The sequence below is a fragment of the Anopheles arabiensis genome, chromosome 3, assembly GCF_016920715.1.
Source record: "Anopheles arabiensis isolate DONGOLA chromosome 3, AaraD3, whole genome shotgun sequence".
Taxonomy (NCBI): Eukaryota; Metazoa; Arthropoda; class Insecta; order Diptera; family Culicidae; genus Anopheles; species Anopheles arabiensis.
In genome coordinates, this window is record NC_053518.1 from 44,231,313 (window position 1) to 44,250,150 (window position 18,838).

Consider the following 18,838-nt stretch of genomic DNA (forward strand, 5'->3'; position numbering starts at 1 on the left):
GAAAATCCGCTTTTGAAAGTAGTTATCATCGTGATAACAATAGTGTTTTTTCAACAAATTGTGCTCTGAATTTCATTAAAACACGTATTTAATACTGTCCGTAATTCGAGGCAAGATTTTGCATATATTTTTTAAATTCAGGACAGTTGAAGTAAATATGTGATTGCAAAAAATATCCTTTTAGACAGTGATAATAACAAGAACAAATATTCAATGATAAAAATAAAACAACGATATTTGAAAATAGAAATGCCCAATGCTTTGACGGCCGTTGGATCGTCGATTTGCACAACAGTACTTCGGTTCAATGCATCTACGAGTACAAGAGAAAAACAGCACTGAAACTCGACTGTTAATAAGATCGTCGTACTGTCGACCTACGAGGACACCGACCCACAGAATTGGATGTTCGGTGCTTTAAAGACGTTGAAAACTAAAAAAAGTGTAGTATGTTTGTGAATGTTAAGATTTTACACGAAATTTTGAGGCTTAAAACTTCTATAATTGAAAACATGAGCTCAAAACTGTCTGGAATATGAAGTTTCATGAGTTAAAATTTGAATCAGTAAGAAAATATAACTCGTCAAAACTGTCTTAAGTGCCCGTAATTCGAAGCAATACGGTGTATATTGGCGCGTAATCACGGTGAGTTCATTTGTGCTACAACAGATTATAACATGTGAGAGCAAAAGTCAAGTATGTTAATGTGATGTGTGTTGTGATATGATAGAATATGCCCATGAAGGTGTGCCCGATCACTGAGCAAAGTGTGTGATACGTACAGTATTGGTTGGAAAAGCCACACAACTTACCTCGGGTCAATTACATCCAACACGCGCCTTTAAAGATAGGCATTCTGTGCTAGCCCATTCTCTTATGATCGCTGGTGGGAAACCGTGGTAGTGCGAAACCGTGGTACTGCAAGCGCATCTTTCTTGTGCATTATACCTAACAAATGATGTTATTAGTGTGAAAAATGTGTTCACCCTTCGCATGCGCTAACGCTCAAAGAGACAGACGGCGCTGAATTCCCTTGGCAGGAAGGGTTGCTTCTTCTTCTGTCTCCGTAAGCAAATTGAATCTATTTTTGTTCTCTTCCGTGCTAAAAGGTTGAAAGGTAACAAAAAATCATCTTCATTTACGTGGTCGGCAAAGGGAAAAATGTGAAACAAATGTCTTGTTCGCGGTGGCGTTCGTTAAATGGTGAAAAATAGTTGCACGCGAGTATTAAGTAATTGCATCCCGGCTGGGAAGAAAGCGTGCGCACGCGATGGTGTCGGGCAATCGATTGGCGGAAGCAGGATAAATCACACTAAAGAGGGTAAGTGATGCAAATGATGTACTTTAAATTCTTTACCTTGTAAATAGTTCATATGTTTTGCGTGACACGGCGGTGAGAAAAATGTGAAAAGAAGGGAGTTTAAATAAAAGAAAAAACAACAAATTCAATAAGACTAGTCGAATATGAGATTGAATGTTTTTGTCTTGTTACACAAACACTTTGTATTATAAATAAAATTAGTAAGTAAATTATGTCACTATTTCCATTAGCCATATCGTTCTACTGCGATTAGTCTCAATATCATTAATGTGTATGGTTTTTCTATATAATCGATTATTCTTAGTCTATCATTATCCAAACAGCTTCAAACCATCCTAAAACATAAGGCCATCATTTATAGGGGCAGACATTCATTTCAGCTATCAGTTCTGCGTGCATACCGCACGAATAATCTCATTTAAAGAAATACCAACAATTCCAGAGTTAGTATGTCGCACGGTCACGCTTTGCAAGAATCGCCGAATGCCGCCAAAACGATCCGTTTGGTTCGATCTTGGCCTTGAGTGGTCGATCGAGGCGCCGCCCTCCAATAAGAGACGCACGATATTAACGGCTGGTGAAGTGGCTTGAAGGTCTGCAAACCCATAATCTTCCTTCGCAGGTATTCTTCCAACAAAGCGCTGCACACCTACCCACAACGCCATGGTTCCAGGGCATAGCGTATAGCGTCGAGAGCAATATTGTTATTATTTTCACCCTCGCATCCACATTTTTCAGCTAGTTTCTCATTCCATCGCACTTTGGTGGTGCGTTTTGGCTTGGCCAGTTTCTTTCAGTTTGATCGAACCGGAAGGAAGAGGATGAAGTTGGATTGGGTTTAGAAGGCGGTTTTTTCTCCCCTTTCAATGGAGCTGAACAGTCCGTTGCATGAATTTCAGCGTGTTGGCCGAAGAGTTCGACGTCATCCCGAAAGGGATTTCCTTTCGTTGGAATTTGATCAAAAGATTGAGCTGGAAATGTAAGAGAAGGGAGGAATGCAATTATCGACACAGGAAAAGCGAGGGGGGGGGGCAACAGGGAGACATTTTAAGCGATCATTCTTCCACCCCGATCTGGATGGAACGGGCTTGCCAATCACTCCGAGGGATGTTTTTCTCTGCAGAACCTTTTTTCTTTCGCAATCGTGATACAACAAAATCCAACCGCTTGTTACGGTACGGTTGGATAAAATCCGTCCCTTAAGGGCACGAGCGGACGCTTTGTGTGCGATGTTTCTATTCAGCTGTGCCCGTGAACCCAATAGTAGGGTACGTAAGTAGTTTTTGTAATTTTTGCATTGGAATTTCGAGCGAGGTGGTAGATAAAACAGCATTGTGCGGCAACGAAAGCGAGAATACTTAAAATTGTTCCGATACTACGATAATGGCGCATACTCGTTCTGCATACTGTTGAAATGAGAAGGGCCCCTGGATGCGTTTGGAAGCTTGGAGAGCGAATGATTACTAAAAGATAGATATAATATGATTATTACCCTTCAGAACTCGATTCTCAGCTGAACAATCAAGCCCCTTAGGGAAAAGGTTAAACCGTTGGGGCTTGCATGTCTTGGTGTATTCGAGGTGGTGTACGTTATGGGCATACCTTTTGGACATGTATTCTCACCGTCACCGTTTCGGTCGTTCGGTGCGGGTCGTTTGTTAACCTTAAATTATTTTCCAATAAATATTTAGCGCCTTTGTTTTATTCCTAGTTTTTGTCTACGATGCGATTGATGCGGTGAACTAAATGGTCATATTGCAGGGGAAAAAAATGCCATGTATTGGGAGTTGTGCGTGTTGAAAGTAGCGTGACGTGTTGCGTATGAGTGTAATTGCACGGAGCGCTACGATGCAAAAGGTGTTTGCCATTCTTGTTGGCGTTAAGTACTGGTGTAATTCGAGATAATTTCGTATGGTGAGGTTTTGGTGGCCAATGCGGTCAACTGGTTCAAGGCAAAAATGGAGCAATCTCTCACATTGCGGTTGTGGCGAAACTTTTTCAGCGAGCTTTACAATAGGTTTTCGAGATTGCTGAGGCAACGCTTAACATTGAGCGGCAAAGTGGAGGTGTCAGGCGTTTGTAAATCGAATGAAAAAAATTTATAAAAACTTAAAAACTTAAAGCCCAGCCCATCATAACTCAATTCTACGCCACTTTATTGTTACTCTCCTATTTCTCATACTTTCTAACACCTATCTAAATAGTCTATTTTAAAATGCTGGTGATGCGCCTAACACATGAAATAGGAAACCCACATTATTTCTTCTTCTTTTGATTTTATTCAGTGAAGATGTAATTATCGCTCAGCATGAATACCATACCATCCAGATAGCTGATTTCCGTATATAACATTCTATTGCTGCGTTCGAAACCACTCGCTTTTGATTTCAACTCTCTTTCTGTTGGGCGGATGGATAGGTGGAGTGAATTAAAGGGGTTTAAGATGCTATAAAGTATTCACAGTTTGTTTTACTTCTTCGATAGCTTTGCTCTTTAGAAATCGATTAAAACTCGGTAGAACAAAGAAAACTCATCGTAACATTGCGCAGAGTTGTATGAAATGAGCCTAACTCGTAGATTTTGGTTACTGTAGCGCTTCTGGCTTCCCACCGGAAATAATTGGAATTGGAAATGGGTAATTGATTTCAATGCTCTAGTCAGATCATTCCGCCAGGGGGCTCAAATGCAGAGCATGTTGAACTCGTAAAGAGTGTCGATTAAAAGCTAAGAACCGGTAGCTAGATGAAGAGATCTCTTGCAACAGATGAGCACACGCTAGAACATGAAGATGATGATGATGATGCAAACTGATGATAGGTGCCTGTAGAGCATGCCCGCTGTCTCTGGCTAAAGATCTTCTGGTTTTCGTTCCCATCGCTCGCTGGAACGTCTGAGAGTGAAACAAGGATAGTTCGAAATTCTAGCCATTTTTATGTGAAATCGAAAACCAAACCACAATCATGGGGAATGAACGGGTTCGGGCAATCTATGAAAGGGTGGAAGAGCTATGGTTTCACGCGGAAATGGATCGCAGCGCAATGGGAATGGACGTAAAACATTCTTAGATACGATTGCTCCCGTTGCGCGTCGGATGGATAGAAGTTTTCAATTTCATTGACTGCCATTGGGAATGGAGCCAGGTAGCCAGCGACCAACCAGGGAACTGGGAACCGGTTCGGCAGCTAATCATCACTCAGCTCGAATGGCACCGGGCACCAACCACATCACGCCAGGGTGACGGCAATCCGGCGCACGCAGTAGTAAAGACTAGCTGCTCATGGCGTATGTGTTTTGTGACGTGCAACAGGCGAAAAGGAGAAGCACGCCGCATTGAAAGAAGATAAACGGTGAGCGAAGAATTTTCTTTTTCCCTTAGATAACCCTACCGGATGGGAAAAGTATGTCGGCAGCTAATGTTGCTATTGCACTTCCTTCCCAACGGAGTTCAATTCGTAGTGCTGCGATGCGAATGTGTAGGAAGGCCCACGCGAAAGCATCAAGCAAACAGTGTCACCGATGTATCGTGTGGTGGGAAAAATTTTGTGCAAGAAACCATTCCAAATTGGTCCTCCTCTACGACTCCGTGGCGGTCGCCCGTCGCCCAAGTCGTCCGTCGATAAGGAGTGAAAAGGAAACTGTCAAGACGATAGGTGCGTTTTTACTTTTATCGGACCGGAGTGTGTCGCGTGTCGAGTAAGCTGTTTAGGTGATATGTCATACAGCCGGAAAGGCAGGGACGACCTCGATATCTGACATCGAGCGGGTGAGACACTCGCGTACATATACACACACATGCAACACACGATAAATATATGCGGATATCGGTCGCTTTAATACATCGGCTGCCTGATAAGCCGTCAAGATGTTTGCTGGGTAGCTAATGAGCCTCGTGGAAGAGAAGCCAGGATTTGAAACCTAACAAATCCAATTGCATCCATGGATTGCAGGAACTATGAGGGGAAGCTGGAAAATTGCATTATTAATCGGGAAACATCATTGGATTGAGATTATTGCAAATGACATCGAGTGCATAGGTATAATTTATGCACGCAAAGTCTGTGGTTGATTAACGTAACGTCGGCAAAGATTATGGAAATAAAATTAAAAAAAGTCTTTATGTTTATAACCTTTTTTTCTGATAATAGGGCTAATGAAATATATTAATAATTCTTACAACGAGTGCAATGCAACTCATAATTAATTCGTGATTATGCTTATTGTATGCTTATTTTTCATGTAAACGTTTTCAACCACATCGTCAACACGAATGGTTCATACGAGGCATAAATACCTTATGAAGTAAACTCCAATCAATAATACATAGCTGGGTGATTTATTTTCAGTGCTACAATTTAATACACTTTAGAAAGGATAACTTTCAGCTGTTCACAGTGTACTAGGTGGAGCATGATTTGAGTTTTTTTTATAATCAATCTCTCCAAACGCTCCTACGGGTCGCGAAATATGACCGTTAGCAATGTGAATGTCACTGGCCTTGATCGGTCATTATATGTGGTTTGGCTGTATGCGGTTGAAAGGGCGATAATGGAGTGCGCAAAGATAGCTTGAAAGCAGATTCAAAGTTGCACGTTGCACCATGATCTTGGTTTGTAAGCGTTTGCCTCTCGCTTCACTTTCGATGCACAGACAAAAGACTTCAATCGAGTTTAAGCGACGAACCTAGGTTTTTTGTAGTTATTTCTGTCGCCTGACAGATCTTATCCCAAATGGATGTGTAAGACTATAGGGCAGCCGTCATACGTGGTGGTGTGGTGGTCTGTATAGTCCAACAGTTTGAGCATGAGTTAAGATTGAACAATGGTGCTGTTTTTGGGGCCGGATGCATGTGCAGAAGGTTGTACTGGCCCCAAAATTCAGCACCCCGTTCCGAGACGAATCGAAGAGCCGTTTGATCGGAAATTGGATCGTTCGTGAATGGATTAGTTTTTTTTCAGAGGCTGTTAAGCCGCCTGGTGGGACAAAGGGAATGTGATGTGGAGATGTGGAAGGACAAAAACAGACTATTGGGATTACGGTTTGTTTTTACGCCGCCCTCTTCCTACCACAAAAAATAGCCTACGTAAGGGTGCTCTTTACTAGCGAACACACCATAAACGGGTTGACCTATTTCACCGCTCCAGCGAGCGTGCGAAGCGTTTGTTCCTGTTAATCACCCGGTATGTAGACCTCTAACCTGGAACAATTGTGTGATGGTCTTTTCATCGCAGATTCGCTGTTCAGATTGGCGCGGGCTGCTTTCGCGAATGAATCAGCTTCAATTGTTCCATCGAACCTGTGCAGGAGCTAACACTTTCATCCAACTCATCCATCCATCACTTCATCCATCGTTTAGTTGCGTTCCGGTAACCAGTAGGTAACAGGCAAAGAACGGAATCAATTAACCATAATTTTCTGTTTATTTTCCTCCACCTCTTCTTTCACGGGTGGACGGTGGCCGACGCTTTTGGTTGTTTCACCGTCGATCGAAACGAAACTGACAACGGACACACGGTGGTACGATATCTGCGTCTCCCGCAGGGTTTTGTGTGTCTGTTCGTTTGATATGTTTTTGCTGCGCGCTCGGAATATTTTGTTGGTTTTTGTTTTCGCGGCAACACTTTAAGAACGGAGCTTTCAGCAAGAGCACGCTGTTTTATTGTTTTTCTTTACCGGTGGCTGAGCTTCTGGAGCACCGTTGATGGTCTACCAGCGTTCTGTGGCGCAGTTTATGACAATAATCTAAATTTATAATTATGTTATTCTGCTAATTATCGACTTTTAAGCGACCAACACCGGTTGCTGAGCGAGCTCATTGTGCTGCAGAGGCGAATGGAGCGTCGTAGGTCGTAAAGTTTGATGGTTCGGTGTGCTCTTTCAGAACAGATTCGTTTGGATTGTTTACTGGATTCTAAGATAATTGATGTTTCCCTTGCGTTTCGGAAGTTGCTAAACTGTCGCTCATTAAGAGGTCAGCAGCATTGCTGTCAGGAATGTTGGCGTTAAAATATGAACCAATAAGATTTTTGAGTCAAATACCTTTACATTATTTCCATTACAATTATGAAAGTATTTACAAATAATTTATTGGTGCAAATTATATAGCATGAAGTGTATCACGACAAACTGTGTGCCAACCAGTCGTTACAATATGAGTAATGCTCGATTAAACTTAACTCTGTAAGGCCTGTTATCCTGTTGTTGATTTTGTTTTCAATCGATATTATAATGTGAAAAATATATAAAATATATAGAATTGATCTGAGGATTTGAAAAGATCAGATTTCAGCTGTTTTCAAAATAATAAAAATCATGCAGGATAAAAGCCTAGAGTTGAAATGGTTGATGAATTACTACGGTAGACCTATGTGTATTTGATGTTTGTATTTGTTCAAGTTAAAGTATAGAAAATGACTCCAAAAGAGACGTTCTACCAATGTAAATGATTAATGGCTCATAATCGCAATATTTGCTTCAACAAATCTAATTACACCTATTGGATAATCAAAGCGAGTCTGATAAACTTGAGAGGAGCTTTTACACCTTAAGTGATTGCTGTAGAAGAACGGTTAAGATTAAACTGGAACTGTTGTAGAGGGTGGCATGCACACAAACTCGATAATAACAGCCCTACCTAGCAATCATGAAGCACAAACGCTTAAGCTGAACAAGCGAGACTGCAAGTACAGGCCTGTATTGCACGAGCAAAACTGTGACCGATTCATACTGGAAGGTGTTTGCACGAGCTATGTCGACTGTGCGCTTTTATATTCTTTCTTTTTAACCTAGCGTGGAATTGGAGGTTTGAGTGGTGGAAACGTAGATTGTGTACATTGCACAGAAATTGGCACGATTAATACAACCACGTTAAAAAGAAACAGTTGCACGGGAAAGGTATCTCTTTATAGATAACCATACATGGTACAAATGGTCATTCTAGAACTATAGGTTATTGGTAGAACATTGAGTGTTTTTTTTTTTTTGCACCATACCGTTGTCAGGTGGAATGAGACTAAATAAGGACGTATACGATTATGTTTCATTAAAGTCTAGTGAAAATACGTTGTTTAAACTGAATATTATGATAATCAAGCAATAGTTTGTACCGGTTGAATTGTCAAAATCCTGTCCTAATCCTCATTAATCTTGACAAACATCCATTTACCATTCTTAACTCCTTCAATTGTTGCTTGCTCTTCTAGAATCGCTGTAATTTCTATCGTTCAGTTCCAGGAAATGATTTCACCAAAAAGCAAACAAATTATTATTACAATTTCCTTCCTGCTAGCTTTAACGCTAACCTTAAAGAGGTCATTAAGCTCTTGATGGTGCCGCCAATCCAGGAGCAGAATGTACAAGTGAGATGAGTGGAGAGAAGAAAATACCTTGTTTGAAATGGTTTCTCGATCACCATAGAAGAGGATTACCTCTCGTAATGGTGCACCAAGCCAATGGCATCCCGAGGCACCTCTAAAAGAGGAAAATAATTGATGTACAATAATTCCATCATGAGCCATGGTGGGCGAGCATCTCAAGCGTTGCGACCATAAGTGACTGATTTTGAAGTGAATTGCTGGCAAGTGCTGTTGTTAGGTTATCTTTGGATCTCATGCCGGACCATCTTCGGATGTCCGTAACGAAACCGTTGGAAAGGAGCAATAGTTCGAACAGCGATTGAAGGTCTGGCCAATGTGACGATCCCTTTTAACGCCTCAGCACGGTGGTCGAGGTGGGATGCTTTGATGGTTTTATTAATCGATAAAGACGACAATCGAATCAGTTGAACAAGGCTTCTGAGGTTGGCATCGAGACACATGGTGTTTAGCGATGGTCATCGGCATACCTTTTTTAAGACATACAGTCGTCGTCAGAAGACATCGACCTGTAGCTACGGTGTGATGTTATTAGAAATTTTCTCTAGTCGCTATTCAGGGATAGCTACAAGAGGCTGAGCTTCGAGTTAAAATTGTCAACCCTACCTTTATCCTTCTTTACAGACATTTATGTGTGGGGAACACGAAGAAAAAGAAGCACAGCGAGGTGAAAAGAAGAATCATTATGGAAATTAAATACGCATTTTACTGCAGCACACATCGATGGCTGGCTGCGTTCCTCTCCTGGTGGGTTTTGATGGCAAATTAAAGGTATTCATAAGATTTAATTTATACCTCAACGCCATCCTCTAAGCCTTTTCCTCCCTGATCTACTGATATTTCTGTGCATGCAAGCGTTCTCAGTAGTTTCTGATCGTTCACCGCATCGTGTTTGGTCCGAGATCAAGTGCGATAGCAGACTCAAGGTTCGCTGCACGAGCAGTCGCTGATCGGTCGGAACCAAATTGATCGAGCTGATGTATCGAACGGCTCATACACAAAACATTGCATTTGATGGGCGCTGGCCACCCAGGTTGACCTGATGCAGTCGTCCGTTCGTGGGTAAAACGATTCTTTTTATGCCCCCGCTTAACTCTGCGTGCGGGGTTGATTTTTACAAGAGTTTGTATTGAAGATTCAATGGGACTGCTTGCCAGATAGGCTAGTGGGTTAAAACTGGTTAGCAATCTGGAGGACAAGTAATTGTGCTGGAGTGTTTAATCGTGAAATTGCGCCAGTGTTCGTGGGTTTCAGTGCTTTCTTTGGCTATCTGAAATACTTCGAGGTACTTTGTTCCGTAAAAAACATAAAGATTATATTTCGTTGCACACACAAGCTTTTAAGACAGAAAAAAATAAAGTGAATTACAAAGAGTACGCTTGCTTTATACAAATCAAACACAAACGTAGAGGAAACATACTCTTGTTAACTATAGTTTATAGTTAAGAAATGGTATTGAATATGAAATGAAAAAAAAGATGTATTGAAATTATTTACCAATGTAACTGAAAACGGAAAAGAGAATATTTACTTATGGTGCGCAAGAAAACCGCAATACATGTGGAAGATTATAATAAAAGCACTAATATTTAATTAAATTCCAATTTATAGTTTGTAGTAATGTTAATTTCAGTTCTATTAAAGTTTATTATTGTTCTATTTTGTTGATTTACTTCATATAAGAAACAATATAATCAATTTAAAAATGTGTATCAATGTGAATTATATAAATTATTGCAGTACCAATCAGAGAGAGGTGTTGATATGTTTATTTTGATTGAACATAGATACATTGTTATTGTATTGTAATTATATTCTTGCATGAATCGTATTTAGAGTTTCGATTGACTGAATTAGTCTCAAAGAGACTCAAATATGACAGAATTACCAACAGTTTTTAATGTTGTTAAACACCATTTGAAACAAATTATTCCAACCTTCGACAGAGGAATGCCCAATCAGTCACTGATTCTGTTACACAGATCATGCTGACCTACTAACCGGCGAACCACCTTCGCCAAGAAACATTTCCAATTAGCTTCAATTAGTACGCCACCACACCGAAAGTGTCTTGGCTAGCTGTAGTTTACATATCATCTGGTAATTTATTTGTCACATCATTGCAGTGTATACTTGCTGCCCGAGAGACTCCAAAGCGCTGGCACAACCGGGATACTGGTTGATTTAGATCTGGGCGATCCATCTAGGGGTAAGCAGATTCTTAGCGTGTTTGAATTAATGAATCATGGTTTGCGATTGCAGCACACATATAGGATAGTTGTCTGGGAATTTGAGCAATAATTTCGCCACAAATTTCTATCCCATGAGAGCGGCAAATGGCAATGAGGGTGAAATGTTCTTGCCGCGATCATTCCAACGCAGTCACTCTTTACAGCTTAGCCCAAGCAATCAGCTCAGGTTCCCGATGGATATCTGCTCTGTGGAGATGGTTGGGCGGGAAATCAATAAAATGTTTTTATTCGTGTAGAACATTGCCGAATGAGCGTTCGCTGCGTACCCTGCGTCAGCACGAGTGCCCATGCTATCGCCATAGCTCATGCAACCTCCAAACAGAGACATGTACTGCTGGTGGCACACTTTTCTCATCGCGCCAAAGTCTACCGGGAGCCGTTAGGATTCCATTGGGAAACGCCAGCCGGCACTTACCGCATCGGGTGTTGGCAAGAAAAGCCTATTCTATCCCGTCCCGAGCCGCCACGGGATTCAGGAAGCCATGGAGCAGAATGGTGCGCTAATGACGGGTAATGAATATTATTAAACGTCTGGGATGCGGAATAGGTCCGAACATTGGATCTAGCAAGAGAGAGAGAAAGAGAGAGGTAAACAGCGTGTGTGTGCATTTAGTACCGTGGTGCGACGCTGTGACGGAAAGATGGGACAGAACCGGGATCCGATGGCTAACGCTGGGTGGTTCGATTTGTATTCCATGTGCGTTTTATTCGCGATGATACGATGGGTGCAGAATCTGTCAGCTCTTTTCCAAGCGTTTGCGTGCGTCCGCGTACATCAACACGCCTGTTTCACGGTATTTTCTGCGTTTAAGAAATAAGGTCATTTTATACGGCGATTGTAATTTTATGAGGGACATCGTACGTTTAAAGGGGAGCGGAACCAGCTGAAGTGTTTATTTATTGATATTGTGTTTTTTCATATGAGTTGTGAAACTAACGGCAAAGCTGAAATACAGAGCTTTAAAAAAATAAAATCAAATGTCATATACAAAAATAACTCTCAAAAACATTTTGTTCCACATAATTATGTGATTACCACCCTTTACAGTATCAGTTTAGTCTTCGTAAAAAAGGTCAGTTATTGTTGTCATATTTTATTAAAGTTTCTGCAAACGTACCATCATACTTTTTATTTCGCTATCGCTGCTCATTGTGCGGCCGAGTCGGCTCCTTTCTAGGCTCGATGTCGATGCATTCATGTTCACAGATAATACGTAAAATGAAACACAATCGACAACGAGCAGCGTGAGGATAATATCCCGTAAAGCCGCCGGCATCCGTGCAAAGTAAACGGTTTGATAAATGTGTCAGTGCGCTTCCCCTGGCAGCGGTACCTCGTCCGCGCTATTTAATTGCGCGATCACTGTTGACAGTAATTATGTGCCCGATTGCCACCGGTCCCCGAGGGAGCTGAAATCTTTCGCCGTACTTTATGCATAATTATGACTTTTCATCGCATGCCGTAGGGGCCGAAGACATCAGTAGTCTTTTTGTTTGATAAATCTGTTTGGTTATCAAGATATCAAAAAGGAAAAATGCTTCATCGTTGTTTTTTTTTGATAAATTATGAAAAAATTGGGAATGTTTTATCCGTTACTATTTGTCAGTGTGTTATCGTGTAGCTTGATAGTTTAAAGTGATACAGCACACAGAAGAGTTAACAATAGTTTGAAAATTAGTCCATCCTGTATCATGTAGGTAAAAATCTAATTACCGTGTGCGGTATAAATACACCAAAACGCCTTTTGTTTGCTACCGTTTCCGTTGAGTAATTAGAAGCATTGAAAAACATTCCAGTCGGCGAGGGTTTTTGGTCGCTTTTGCTGGTTGGATATTCGGACAAACGTGCTAAGATCGCTACAAAAGACCCACTCACCCGGCTCAGTGTTAAAAAAGAAATAAGTATAGCATTGCAGGGTCAGAGCCGTGGTCAAGGTGTGATGCAAGAACTCCGTCAATTAAAAATCTCCGCAGCTTGCACGCTTAACGCGCTCAACGGTTCCCCACCTAGGGACAAGAAAGGAAGCAAAACTAGCCCCGTCAATAGAACTTTCCAACGGGCACCAACCGGTTTTGGGATGGTTTCGGTGCGCCTCGCCAAACGCAACAACGATTAATCGATTTGGTGTCGGATCGCTATAACCAGCTATAATTTACACCGCGAGCGGCACGTCGACCATTTCTCCAAGTCGCGGGTGAGTGAGTTAGCTCAAGTCGTCTGTGGCGAGTCACTCCGGTACGGATGGGGCGTTGGTTGCAGCCTGGTTTCCTCGACCTCCGAGTGCGCGACCACCGGTACGTTGCGTGTGCCATGGCGTGGTGGGATAAGCCCTGAGCTGGGTTGTCGCTACTCTAGGAAGCGATAGTTTCTGTGCAATCATGACGCGCCCGTTGGACATTCCAGACAGAGGGAAAAGAGATTCGGGTAGGTCATGTGCCAGCCAAGTGCTGAAGTTCTGTGCAGCCGTCGCCCTTATCAGTAAACCGCTTAAGCAACGGGATGCTATTACGAGCGAATTTGCTGCTCGATTTTGTGTTGCCATTTGTTGCATGCTTGTTGTACCGTTGTCGAAATGTCGAGATGCTCCCCCCATGTTGGAGCCGGGCGTTTTAAATACGGGTTTTGTTTGGAGATGTACGCAAGCAGACACGCTATCGAAAACGGCGGTAAAAAGTCTTGCCAAGATAAGGTGGTGTAGAGTGTTTTTGCATTAAAGCATTTCCGTTCGAGGAATGTGTTTTGGAGCTCATGGATGAAAGAAGAACTGATTGTAGGGGAAAAATTTAACATTTTTAAATCGATTTAGTGGGAAACTGTTGTGTCACTGCAAAGAGAAAATTGTGACAACAATGACACTGTCGTTGACTACCAAAATCTGAATTACCAAACACTGTATTTGTCCACAGAACGAATATCACATCGAACGAAACCTTCCGTGATAGCACATCCTTACATATCTCGAGCAGCTGATTGGTATAATGACCCTTATACACGTACGTTGGAAAGTAAACGTGCGGAAAATGCAACACGAGCCTGCCACAAAAACGATGTCTTATCGAAGGTGTCAATCTAGCGGTTGTTCGTTTCTTGTGCATCGAACGTATTTCTTTCACTGCTGCCTGCATGGGACATGGAACCAGTGATCGGTGTAATCTCAATCCACTCTAAACGTTCGTGACGTCGTAGACGTTTATTGTGCGTAATGTTAGTTTTAGCGATTTTTATTTGCTATGCCGCGGTCTTCCGTTTTTATTGTGCAATAGGGAACCGTTTTTATGTGGGTCATTTGTTGCAACGCGAGGTACATAAAAGTCGGTTCTATAAAGTCGTTCCGATGGACTGTCTAACTTTATTGCCAGAAGCATAGCGGAGGACAGTGTATAATTAGAAAGTGTAGCTAACGGCACCTGTTCTGAACTGATGATAACGGCATACAATATGCATGAAAAAATCATTTCCACAATGGAAATTGTTTGCTAACTCTTGATTCAAATCAATGAATATTACCGATAACTAAATGAGAATAAACTATTTAGTCATTTCTGATTTCCATTCCTATCATTACAAACAAAACTGTAGGATTATGGACTATGATTACGTTCTGGCGGCATTCACATAAGCTTCACACTTAATTTCGACTTAAAAAAACGACCATAAAGATGCTATTCAGTTCGAAACCTCCTATAAAACTCACCATATCTACTAAGAACCCAACCCAAAGCTATCGCCGAACAAGCATTTCTGAAGCTCGCGTGATCGTAGCTTTTACGAGGCACACAAGCCTTTATTATCTATTGCTCTACCGGTTTTGGCAGGATAATTTATGGTGTGAAGAATGTACGATAAAATAAATAAAAAAAGACTTATTGACAGCACGTTGACCACGATAAAATTGGATACAATTCGCATATCAATGTGAGTATCTCTGTGACGTTTGAGGTATATTGTGAATGTGCGATGCTGAGGAATTGTAGCGATAGCTTTTCTTGCATGAGTGTGTCTTACGGAATGACATCTTCCTACGGTCGGAAGATATGATCGAAAGAATTTTAGATTAGATTGCTTAGACTGAAATGGCCACATTGAAGCGAAACCCAAATTCACAAGAGAAATCTTTAGGGTCTCTATCTGCTAGTATGGGTCATTGAAAAGTCACAAATATTTACGCAGATGTGACAGGTAAAATATATAGCTTCGTTTATGAGGTTGAAGTAATTTAATCGTTTTTTTATTGGGCGGCATTTCGATCGTGCCCAGCTTAGCATCGATTAAAAAAGCACGATACCATTTCAATGTATGACTTCCAGGTAGGGGGCAAAATATCAATACATACTTAAACTTCCTCGACGTTCCCCATAAGCTGTCTCATCGCAAACCGGCGATGGCGACGTTTTTCGTAGTTTTATTTCGATGCACGTGGGCTATGTAGAGCGAAATGCGGGAATCTTCTTCAATCTGAATTCCACGAGTAGGCAACCCATTGCGTACCGTGGCAGCATCGGAAGCATTGATCGAAATCTCCACCGAGGCATATCGATTAGTCGGTGCTGTTTGAATCAGACAAACCCAGTATGATAATCGATTATGCAAATGGGGAGCGATAAATTATAGCGACAAATTCAGTGCCACACTACGTGGGGTAAAAAATCGAATCGAATCGAATAATTTCTAGCTCAATTTTGGAATTAAGAGTTGGGTTGACGTTAATTATGATTTACAAATCTTAAGCAGCGCATATATAACACAACTATATGTTGTGTATGGCGAGAGCATAAAAGTGTCGACTAAAGTTATCTTTTTGGTGCAAATTGAAGAATGTTGGAAAAATAGTGTTCTATTTCTGTAAGATTGGCTAGTCAAAGCTTTACGGAATGGTCATTATTAATGAATAATTAGTAAATGAATATCCATATGATTTATAAATACTTTCCAAAGTAAAAAGAACAAAAAATAAAACGGGCTAAAGATAGCTTGGTATAGATATGTTATGCTTGTTAATTATATCGCACATTAAATTCAATTTGTTACGATGCAAATTACAAATATATTTGAAGCTGAAAACCTCTATTTCGTTTTATTTTGCAAAAAAAAAACACACACACAAGTAAATTATGGTAACATGTTTATGAGAGATGGAAGTAAAATTTGTTAGCAGATCGTTTAAAACAATGATTAAGATCGCATGCTAACGTCTAACATTGACACAGTTACGTCCGGCGATACGGACTATGAGACATATAGACTCAAATACACTATATGGCTAGAATGGAGAATGTAATTGGACAATATGTTTATAGACAATAATTTCTGGTTACTATGTTCATGGAGGATATCTTTGATTTCCGTTGAATCAATGTGGGAAATACTTTCACTTGTCGGCTTTGCAAATACTTTGTCTTCTACGTGTTGAAACAGAAACGTGTTGTGTTGAGATAGTACGTGACCGAGACACGAGAAGATGTTAACAATATTTCTCAAGTGATTCAGACTGGCATGGGCATAACTCACCTTTTTACGAGCTCGCATTCGGCTGGATTTAGATCCCGTCTAACAGATGTACGATGGGATAGTCTGTTGTCGTAGGTTGTAAACGTGAGGACATATGATGGGGAGTGCACCGATAAGGAACCGGCAGACGGAATCGTCGAGGAATCGTCGGGCAACATCGCCGCTATCAAAACGTTATGATCTATGAATTTATTAGCTTCCGTTTCGTTACGAAAGCTTGCCACTATACAGTTTGTGACGTCTTGTGTAGATGGTTTCGTAGATGAATGTCACCCTGTGAGTAGAGTTTATGAGAGGTTCATTCCAGTGGCATGACCAATTGAAATGTTAGCCCATGTCGACACTGCATCTATCCAACGGAAACTATCATTTATGTTATTATTCAACAGAGTCCTATGTTACATTTCTGTTCACGTTCAACAAACTAGAGTAGCGACAAAGCTACTGAAAATCAACGGCGAATGTTTTAAAATATATTTTGGTGCTCCCGTATGCCAAACAAGCTCCCGACAGTGAAAAGATAAATAATAAGCTTGCATTTCGCTTCACAGCGTATCGTGAACGAGCGAGAAGTACCTTCACATGTGGAGCGCTTCATGTTTCCTGCACAACGGGTTGCAAGCATATTTTGAACCGCTCGTCATTGGCAATAGTAGGCAGGGAATATAACACAAAAAAAACCTCAAGAGACCATTAGCAATGATAGCCGTATTAATTAGCGATTCCAACGGCGTTTAATCTTACCCTTCTTTTACGCGTGCCGTTGTTCTGTTCTGTTTGATTGGATTTTACTCACTCGTTTTTGACTTGCGGTTTTTTGGAAGCTAACTTGTATGATTTGGAAGGTTTTATTTCCTTTTATTTTGATAAATGTTCGATGCTGCGACTTATTTGAAAGAGTTTTTTTTTTAAATTAACTTGCATAACTTTTACTACGCACGAGATCGTTAATAACATTTTACCCTTTAAAAATACTTAAAATAGTTACTATATATGTAAACTGTTGGGCTCCCGATATATCCACAGTTGGGTGATAATAATAACCTAAAATAAATTTTAATTGTCGCAGACGTCTAAAATGTTTGAATTCATCGTTCTGTGGAAGCCGTTAAAGCTTGGTTGTGCATCTAAAATTAGTATTAATTTAGTATTGATTAATAAAGATCACTTTTCCAACGCCCTGAACCCAGTCTAAGAAGAACAGTTTTAAAGCCTTTTGGTCAGCCTGCTCTTAACGTCCAAATGCTCGTAGCAGTAAAGGAGTCACCGAACAGTCTATCATGCGATCTATACTATTGAGGGTCAGTTTTTTTCTCTCTTTCTTTTTAACAATCTGAGTTCGTTTCTCTCTAACGCGCATCCGACCAAACTGTGAGGCAACCTAATGGGCCATTTTGCATAAAATAACCATTAGTGCGGGTAGCATTACACTTGTGGCGGGTTGTGCTGGTGGCACGATGTGGCTTATCATAAAGTTTATTAAATTATGGGGTAATGTATCATTCAGCCTGGGCACAATCACCTATTCCAGAGCCAGCCGGAAGGGATTTGAATCAAAAGGCAGTGATTACCATAGATGTCCAGATTCAACCACCGACGCGAGCGGGCTGGATTAAGATGTGCACCAAAGAGAGCCTGCGGCTAAAGATCTAAAAAAAAACAATTGAAAAGATGTCGGGGGAAAGCAAACGCCCGTTTTGGTTTGATCATTAGATCAACTTGCCGGCTGCTAGGTAAAAGTGGTCGAACGAATCGATAGAGACGGTTCGCTGAGTTGGTACGCTCGACCACGGCCTAGCTTCTCGTTTTAAGGGGACCGTACTGGTTTAAAAGTGGTGCAACATTCCACGGCCATAATTTTGCCACATCGCTCTATACACTTCGCCGTCATGCAGCTCTGGAGTGGAGGGTAATTTCCATTAAAATAATTACACCAGCACGATTCTTCGGGCACATAAAACAAGCCGTAATAATCCATACATCAATCGAGTGAGATCGGGCGGCAAAATGTTGGGGGTGAGCTCTCTACCGTACAGGTAAAATATCGACCAAATCTCACGGACGGCCGACGCACTGCCACAGCACATGTTCACTCACATGTTCCTTCCTCTGCTCAACGATCACTTAATCACGGTCGCAAAGATCGTCTTCGCGATCATGGATGCAGCAGAACAGGATCATTATGGAATCGTGTACCACTCCACACTCTGGACGGTTCGATGTTTCAGCAAGCAACACTGAATTCTTGGGCCCACACTGGGTTCACACTGGAAGCTGCCGCCTATCGTGCGTGAAATAGGAGGGAAACGATCAAATTCCGTTCGAACTCGGCTTGTTGCCCACTGCAATGCAGTACGTCCACACGAATTGCAGATCGTTACCGTAT

General features: G+C 41.3%; 1 protein-coding gene across 1 annotated transcript in view; it reads left to right on the plus strand.

Annotated features, from left to right (window-relative positions):
• The window catches only part of LOC120902281 (unconventional myosin-Ia), a 71,034-nt gene that overhangs the window by 7,290 nt on the left and 44,906 nt on the right, over positions 1 to 18,838 (plus strand). The window contains exon 2 of the mRNA XM_040310905.1: positions 1,110 to 1,321. The gene's annotated coding sequence lies outside the window, so the exon portion shown is untranslated. The remainder of the gene's footprint in view (positions 1 to 1,109; positions 1,322 to 18,838) is intronic.